Genomic DNA, 9,560 nt, shown 5'->3' with positions numbered 1-9,560 from the left:
GCTTCCTAAGGCTGACTTGATTTCTTCTAGCTGTATGGACAGTTAATTGTGAGTTGCCATTTGGGTGCTGGGAATCAAACCTATATCCTCTGCAAGAATAAGTACTCTTAACAATTGAATAATTTCTGTAGTCTCCAGTTAGCATTCACATAATTCATCTGCTCAGGGATTGCTATTCACAGTGGACTGGGTCCTCCCATGTCAGTCATCAGTCATGACAATCTTTCACAGACATTATCATAGGCAAATATGACCCAGAAAATTCTTTAATGGAAGTGTTCTCCTTTCAGGTGGTTCTAGGGTCAAGTAGATAATAAAAACTAACCAAGACACAAGCCATTTTCAGAGTGTTACTGGGTAGTACATTAGATAGTACAGACAGAGTATCAATATTGCAGCATTTCCATTCTGGAAAGTTAGTAGTATAAAACCTCTCTGGGAGATGTTTTTATTTATTACTGTCCTTCTAATGAAGTTTTAATATATGATGAAATGAACAAACGAGATAAATAGAAGTATGGCAATCTGATACCAGAAAGGGAAATCACAAAATATATGCCTAAACTTTAAGATGAGAAAGAGGTCTGGGTATGACCAGAGCATAGAAGAAAGATTATTTGAAACCAATATAGAAAATTCAGCAAATTGAATCATGTAGACAAGATTAAACTTCCTGAATTTCATTTGAAGACATATACTGAAAAGACTTTTACCATATCACCAATAATCTGATCTGGACACCTCTGTTTCCAAGTGTTCCTTTTAGTTTTACTAATTACCTAAGAGTTTAGCAAAGCAGAACTTATAGTAGTTTATTAAATTGTGTATTTGTATTTAGGAAACTAGTATTTTTGTCTACCTTTTTTGTTGGCTTATCATCTGTACCCTTTTATTTGTCTGATTGAGTACTTATAAAGAATAACTTAAATTCATGAACCTGGTTTTTCTTTTATTTTTTCAGTGAAGGTGGTGTTTTTAAGGCTTATCTCATTTTCCCAAAACATTATCCCCTCGGCCTCCTAAAATGAAATTCATTACAGATATTTGGCCCCCAAATGGTAAGTATTCTAATTTTATTTTCACATTTGCAAGTTTAATGATCTGTCACTAAAGATTTCACAACTATCTCAGTAAAAGTGCTAAGTGATTTTATGGTTTTTTTGTGCATATGGTCTTGTAATTGACTCTAAATACAAAGGTTCTTAGGTTCTTTCCTTCCTTCCTTCCTTCCTTCCTTCCTTCCTTCCTTCCTTCCTTCCTTCTTTCCTTCCTTCCTTCCTTCCTTCCTTCCTTCCTTCCTTCCTGTCTTCCTTCCTTCCTTCCTTCTTTCCTTCCTTCCTTCCCTTCCTTCCTTCCTTTCCTTCCTTCCCTTTTCTTTCTTTTTTCTTAGTTTTCTGCTTTGTTTGGAGATGAGGAGTAGCAGGCTTGAGTTCCAGATCAGCATGGACCTCACTATGTAGCTAAAGTTTGCCTTGAACTTTTGGTAATCTTTGTGTCTTAAGTTGCCAATTGGTCAGCTTACAGGCAAGAGCCACTACCACACTCTGGGAGTGTTTACCTAGCATGCACAAAATCTTAGATTTGCTCTTCAACATTCCATAAAATATATGTGGTAATGATGCAAACATGTATTCTTCTAGCTATATAACAAAGAAAGTTGTAAAGGTGTATCCCAAAATCTTATAGATTGCAGAATTATTTATGTTAGCTAAAAAGTTATGGCTAAAAGTTAGCCATAATACTAGTGCCTATCAGTTGGTGAAAGTAAAAGCAAAATACTGCATATACATATAATGAAACGTGCTTTGATTTATAAAAGTGTTTGGTATGATTTGGTAACAAAAAAGTTAAACCAGATGCCTTTGGTATCTGTCAGTGTCTGCCTTCACATGCACGGCCATACACAGGCATATGTTCATACATGGAAAATAAATATTTTTTTTCAAATTAACAAACAGATGGAAGCAATCATTTAATAATTACACTTATGAAATTTCAAGAATATGCAACTCTGAAGAGTATATTCATGGTTGTTTAGGACTGCTGGACAGCTTGAAGGGGAGAAGGGTCAATATAGATGATAAAAGAATTTGTGGGGGTGGTAATGACGACAAAAGTTCCTAAAAATGTGTGTGCTTTGGTTGTATAACTGAGAAGTGTACTATATAGAAACAATTGGATTGTATGCTTCAACTAGATGAATAATGTGTTGGGTGTTAAAGTTATTATGGGGATAGCTGGTAAAATTGTTCAGTGAGTTAAAGTTCTTGCCATGGAAGCCTAGTAATCTGAGTTTGATCCCTGGAATCCATATAGAGGTAGAGATCGCATTCCACTAAGTTATGCTCTGGCCTCTGCACATGGTCTGTGGCCTATGTGTTCATAGATACACACAATAATAATAATAAAATAATTTCCAAAAACACTACATGGCAAATAGTAATTTGTGTAGCTTAGATGTATTTCAGTTTAGACCTCTGTCTCTCTTCTGTTGTTGGTTTTTACTTGTTTGTCATTTTGGTTTAGTTTTTTTTTTGTTTGTTTGTTTGGTTGGTTGGTTCTTTTATTTTTGAGACAGGTTGTCACTGTAACATTGGCTGGCCTGAAATTATGTATGTAGATCAGGCTGGCATTAAACTCAGAAATTATCCTGCTTTTGCCTGTCATGTGCTGGAATTAAAGATTTGTACTGTCATGCCTAGCTTTCATACAGGGTTTTCAAGTAGATTTAGTATTAGAAATAAATCCATCTGTAAAGAGCAATGAGATGAAAGGGAAAAAATAACAGACAAAACATTGTATGGGGAATTAAGAGCATTTTGGCAAGATAAATGTAAATATTAAGTGTATAGCTAGCTATAGAGTTAATAATTAACATCTCACAGAGAACATAGTTGTCATTCAACATACATTTGGAAACGTTGCTTAAATCAGAGATCACTAGAATTTAAACAGTGTCAGTATAGAAGAACTTTTGTCTCGAATAAGACAGCCATAATGGCATCAGTGTTTATTTCTGATGACTATATAAATGACATATTTATTTTAAAAGTGTGATTCGACATGATTCTAATTTTGGTCATTCAACTTGGAATGCATTCTACCAACATTTAATGATGAATCTTGAAGACATGATAATTGAAATATGACAAATTTAAAAGAACAAAACTGATTGTGTGATTCTGCTTCAGTGAAATATTTAATTAAAATAGAACGGGGCATTTTAGATACTGAAGATTTAGGGAAAGTAAAGAATTTGTATAGGCAATTTGATTTGAGGAAGATGTATAGTGGTTGTAATTGTGTATCATTGTGATTTTTAATTCTTAACTGAGAAATGGAAAAAATTGTAATTTTATTTGCTATATATAGTACAATAAAAATAAATTTCATGTCAACCGATATTAATCTGTTAATTAATGAGATAGACTTTTGAAGTGACGTGTGAAATTAAAATATTTTAAGATTCTATAGCTTTAAATCTAAAATGATTCAAATTTAAATGACTAATAATTGTTTTTGTTTCTTGAGACAGGGTTTCTCTGTGTAGTCCTGGCTGTTCTGGAACTCACTCTGTAAACTAGACTGGCCTCTAACTCTTAGAGATCTTCCTGCCTCTGCCTTCTGAGTACTGGGACAAAAAACATTCACCATTACTGTTCTACCAAATGATTGCTTTTTAAAAGTCATTTTCTTTTAAAATTGTTATTATTATTATTGTGGGGTTTGCTTATGCATGTATGTATGTATGTATGTATGTACATATGTATGTATGTATCCACCCATCCTATCTATCTATCTATCTATCTATCTATCTATCTATCTATCTATCTATCTATCTTGTCTATCTATTATCTATCTTATCTATCTATCATCTATCTATCTATCTTATCTCTCTATCTTATCTATTATCTATCTATCATCTATCTATCCTATCTATCTATCCTATCTATCTTATCTATCTATCTCTCTCTATATATATATATCTTATCTATCCTATGTATCTATCTATCTATCTATCTATCTATCCATCTATCTATCTTATCTATCCTATGTATCTATCTATCCATCTATCTATCTATCTATCTTTCTATCTATCTTATCTATCTTATCTATCATCTATCTATCTATCTATCTATCTATCTATCTTATCTATTATCTATCTATCTATCTTATCTGTCTTATCTATATATCTTATCTATCTATGTATCTTATCTATTGTACCTATCTTATCTATCTACCTTATCTATTTATCTATCTATCAGGTCTTATCATCTACCCTTGGCTGGCATGGAACTCAGAAATCTGTCTGCTTCCACCTCCTATATTATGTGATTAAAGGCATGGGCCACCACACTATATTATTATTAATTTGTTCTGTGTGTATGGGTGCTTTGCCTGCATGTAGGTGGGTCCTTGTATATGTGTACCTGGTGCCTCAAGATCACAAAAGTGGGTTTTGTATACCCTAGGACTACAATTATATAAGGTTGTGCTGCCACATAGTTGCTGGGAATCAAACTCAAGTCCTCTGGAAGAACAGCGAATACTCTTAACAATGGAGTAATCTTAACAGACCCATTAATGATTTGGGGGTTGGGGGTCGATACAAGGTCTCATGCATTCCAGGCTGGCCTTGATCTTGCAGCTAAGGATATCCTTGAACTACTAATCTTTCTATTTATGTTTACCTCTTGAGTGTTGAACTTATAAATATGTGCTGTCATGACTGGTTTATAGGATGCTGGATGTGGGACCAAGGCTATGCATTCTGGGCAAGTCCTCTTTTCTCTGAGCTACATATACCCTTCAGTTCCTATCTTCCAAATCTTGATCTTAAGTAGATTCCTTCTGATGGAATTATATACAATTATTCAATCTCATTTTTTCAAAGACAGTTCCTTATTTTGTAAAACGTAGGGGAAAACATAAACAACATTTTGGGCTGAATGTTAACAATGTTTAATACTGTTCCTTTTTTATTTGTTAATTCCATTGTGTTGGATTTCACAAGCCATGGGAGTGGGTTAAGAAGAGAAACCTCAGTTAAAGGGAAGTTTCTGTATAAATCAGCAAAAACATGAGTTTTTTATTACATGTGAAGAGTAATTTTGCTTTACAGTAGGGCTTCCAAAAGTACTTGTTGGATTGATTAATTTTATATCCCTTGACATACAAACACCCACCCTCCCTCCTTTCCTCCCTCCCTCCTTCTGTTTCTGTCTCTCCCTATTCCCTCAGTCTCCCTGTGTTCTTTAACCATGAGGTGGGATAGGAAGATTGCTAACAGAGACAGTTAAAACTCTTTCAAAACAACAGCCAACCAAACAAGCATACATATGTTATTACTGATTGAAATCTTTTTTTTTTTTTTTGAAAGTCTTATAACAGTCTTTTTTTTTTCTTTTTTTTTTTTAATTTTTTTATTCGATATAATTTATTTACATTTCAAATGATTTCCCCTTTTCTAGCCCCCCCAATCCTCGAAAGTCCTGTAAGCCCCCTTCTCTTCCCCTGTCCTCCCTCCCACCCCTTCCCACTTCCCCGTTCTGGTTTTGCCGAATACTGTTTCACTGAGTCTTTCCAGAACCAGGGGCCACTCCTCCTTTCTTCTTGTATCTCATTTGATGTGTGGATCTTTTTATACTCAGAAAATTTATTTATTCCTACTTGTTTTGTAAACTTCTTCAAGTAATAATAGTATTTTTGACAGAAGACATTTACTGTGAAAAGTTACTTTTATTAATTGCTGATATAATTATTTGAATATGTTTATAGATTAACACTGTAGGATTTTTTGAGAATATTTACTTTTGGATAAAATAGTGCAAAGTGAGATATAGTTGTGTCTTTCTTTATCCCCTATAAAATTGAGGATATTTCTGTATTTCTACCCCACTGACTGTTACTATATGGAACTTGCATTTAAAATGAGTTTGTGAAGTAGATTATGAGTATCACTTATTTATTTTAAAGCTTTTGTTATTGTGTATATTTATGTTTATGAGTGTTCTGTCTGCATATATGTATGTGTACCATGTACCCATGGATGTAGGACAAAGGTGTTGGCTCCCCTGGAAGCAGAATTACAGATGATTGTGAATTGCCTTGTGGATGCTGGATATTAAACTTAGGTCCTCTGCAAGAGCCCCAGTGTTATTAACCACTGCAACATCTCTCTAGCCCCTATTTTATTATTTTTAGTATGTGGATGTTTTGCTTATATATATATGTCTGTATACCACATGCATGCCTGGTATCCACAGAGGCCAGAAAAGGGTGTCAGATTCTCTGGGACTGTAGGGTGTGAACTCTCATGTGAGTTCTCAGAATCGTACTCTGGTCTTCTGTGAGAGCAGCCAGTGTTTCTAAAGATATATTTATTTATTTTATATATGTGAGTACACTATAGCAGACTTAGGACACACCAGAAGAGGGCATCATATCTTATTACATTTGGTTGTGAGCCACCATGTGGTTGCTGGGAATTGAACTCAAGACCTCTGTAAGAGCAGTCAGTGCTCTTAGCCGCTGAGCCATTTCTCCAGCTCATGGCCAATGCTTCTAATCACTGAGATATCTCTCCAATGTGTGTCTTTCTTTGAGTCTGTTAATTTTTATTATTATTACATCACCCTCCCCCTTTAAAATTTTTATTTGCTGAACCTTGAGGACCATCTTAACTAGAATTTGAGAGAAAGACAACTGTAAATGCTGAGAATAAAGAATTGGAGAAGTAGAAAAGAGACGGCATGTCCTTTGAATCAGGGACAGCAGCGGAGGTCTGCAATCACTTGTAATTTTAAAGAATGTAAAATATAGTTAATCTGTAACATTCTTAAAAGTTAGTAGATTACATTAGGAAATCTCCATGTAAATAATGTTTTATATACATAAGTATCACATTTGTAATAGATTATGTGTAACCAAATTTAAACAATTCTTATTCTATAATTTTACAGTTGATAAAAATGGTGATGTTTTTCATTTCTATTCTTCGTGAGCCTGGGGAGGATAAATATGGTTATGAGAAGCCAGAGGAATGCTGGTTACCTATCCATACTGTGGAAACCATCATGATTAGTGGCATTTCTATGCTGGCAGATCCTAATGGAGACTCACCTGCAAATGTAGATGCTGCGGTAAGGTATTTGCCTAATAACTGCTCCTTCTATCCTTTACCCTTTTTATTCTCTCTTAATAAAACTCAACGTGAAACTTACTACATATATGCATCTCTTTGTGTCCACATTTTCATAAAAATAAAAATTTATTATGTATAATGGATTATTTTGTATAATCTATGTATAATGGATTATTTTGAAATATGTAGGATAAATACGGTTATGAGAAGCCAGATATTGCACAATATCTAGATACTGTGCCATAGCAAATTTGATCTAGTTGGCATACATTAATTCCCTCACTAATTTTTTAGTAAGAACAATTAAAATCTATTCCTTTTCATTAGTATTCAAAATAATGGATTTCATTATGATATATGTTCATAAAATTATCTTGTAGTTGTCTTGGTTTGAGGCTTTTTTTTTTTTTTTTTTTTTTTTTTTTTTTTTTGGTTTTTGGTTTTTGGTTTTTTCAAGACAGGGTTTCTCTGTGTAGCCCTGGCTGTCCTGGAACTCACTTTGTAGAACAGGCTGGCCTTGAACTCAGAAATCTGACTGTCTCTGCCTCCCAGAGTGTTGGGATTACAGTCATGCACCACCACCGCCCGGCTGAGGCCTTTTTTTTACTTCGAAAAAATAAAAATTAAAAATTACTATTGTCTCTGCATTCTTTGAATGGTTGTTATAGGAAAGAGAAATAAAGGCTAAGTATTTTTGTGAGCATTTCCTGGTATCTACTTGTTTATTAAAAGTTGGTTTTGTTGCCGGGCGGTGGTGATGCACGCCTGTAATCCCAGCACTCTGGTAGACAGAGGCAGGCAGATTTCTGAGTTTGAGGCCAGCCTGGTCTACAGAGTGAGTTCCAGGAGAGCTGGAGCTACACAGAGAAACCCTGTCTCAAAAAACAAAAAAACAAAACAAACAAACAAACAAAATCCAACATGCCTTCATGATCAAAATTCTATGGTCAATAGTACTAGAAAAAGCATACGTCAAACCCAAAAAAAAGAAAAACAAAAGGCCAGGCAGTGGGTGCACACCTGTAATCCCAGCACTCTGGGAGGCAGAGGCAGGCGGATTTCTGAGTTTGAGTCCAGTCTGGTCTACAGAGTGAATTCCAGGACAGCCAGGGCTATACAGAGAAACCCAGTCTTGGGGGTGGGGGTGGGGAACCAAAACCCAAAAACCAACCAAACAACAACAACAACAAAAAGCATATGTCTGTAAATTGAAAAGCAGAACCTTTTCTGCTTTGCTTTGTCTGGCCTCAAAATAGTGTTTCTCTTTGTGTAGGCCCTGCAGGCCTGGCCTGGAACTTGCTCTGTCAACTTGGCTAGCCTCAAACTCACAGTCAGAGAGTTTTTCACTTAAGCCACCAGAAAGAAGTCACAGCCACATGTTTTTCTCCTGCTTTTTGTCTATTTCTTTTAAGTGCCTGATGAACCAAACCTTTTAAAAGTTTTTTTTAATCAAAATGCATAACAATAGCTGGGCTACAGAGTGCATTCCAGGATAGCCAGGGCTAGCTACACAAAGAAACCCTGTCTCGAAAAATCCAAAAAAAAGTAAGCAAGAAGGCAAGCAAACAAGGAAGGAAGGAAGGAAGGAAGGAAGGAAGGAAGGAAGGAAGGAAGGAAGGAAGGAAGGAAAGAATGAAAGAAAGAAAGAAAGGAAGGAAGGAAGAAAGAAAGAAAGAAAGAGAAAGAAATTAAACTGATTACAAATGTTCCTTCTCTGCATATCCAACCACTCCCAGATATTAACATTTTACAAATGTGTTCTTTTTTTTTTTTTTTTTTTTTTTTGATTTGATTTTTTCGAGACAGGGTTTCTCTGTGTAGTCCTGGCTGTCCTGGAACTCACTCTGTAGACCAGGCTGGCCTCGAACTCAAAAATCCACCTGCCTCTGCCTCCCAGTGTGCTGGGATTACAGGCGTGCACCACCACCGCCAGGCTCTACAAATCTGTTCTTGATATTGTATTAACAAAACTTCCTTTAAGAATAGAGGATTTTGCCGGGCAGTGGTGGTACATACCTGTAGTCCTAGCACTCTGAGAGGCAGAGACATGCGTATTTCTGAGTTTGAGGCCAGCCTGGTCTACAGAGTGAGTTCCAGGACAGCCAGGTTTATACAGAAAAACTCTGTCTCGAAAATTCAATTAAAAAAAAAAAGATTAGAGGAATTTGATCCTCTGTACTAGGGAGGGTAAAACTAAAGAATATGGCAGGCATTTTGCCTATGGTATCTGTTCATATGTAGTCACAGGTGATTGTGAGCCCCTATAAAGGTACTAGATACAAATCCTTTTTTCTTTTTTAAACAATCATTCAGTTCTCTAAATTGTGGAGCCAGTGGGACATTTCTCTAGCCCATGAAGGGATTTTTGTGTCTGTGTGTTTGTGGGTGTGTTTGTGTGTATCTGTATGTGTTGTTT

The 9,560-nt window shown here is 35.5% G+C and overlaps 1 protein-coding gene across 8 annotated transcripts in view; it reads left to right on the top strand.

Moving 5' to 3' along the window:
• The first annotated feature begins 1,007 nt into the window (after positions 1 to 1,007).
• Positions 1,008 to 9,560, top strand: part of LOC127663791 (uncharacterized) — a 741,437-nt gene continuing 732,884 nt past the window's right edge. For 4 of the 8 annotated variants that reach the window (XR_007973022.1, XR_007973029.1, XR_007973025.1 and 1 more), the window contains exons 1-2: positions 1,019 to 1,058; positions 6,963 to 7,142. The gene's annotated coding sequence lies outside the window, so the exon portion shown is untranslated. Of the gene's footprint in view, positions 1,059 to 6,962; positions 7,148 to 9,560 lie in introns of all 8 variants that reach the window. The other 4 variants (XR_007973026.1, XR_007973024.1, XR_007973027.1 and 1 more) reach the window with 2 other exon arrangements.

This window comes from Apodemus sylvaticus, chromosome 13 (assembly GCF_947179515.1).
Source record: "Apodemus sylvaticus chromosome 13, mApoSyl1.1, whole genome shotgun sequence".
Classification (NCBI taxonomy): domain Eukaryota; kingdom Metazoa; phylum Chordata; class Mammalia; order Rodentia; family Muridae; genus Apodemus; species Apodemus sylvaticus.
Note: the sequence above shows the minus strand (reverse complement) of the source record. Positions and strands in the feature narration are given on the sequence as shown.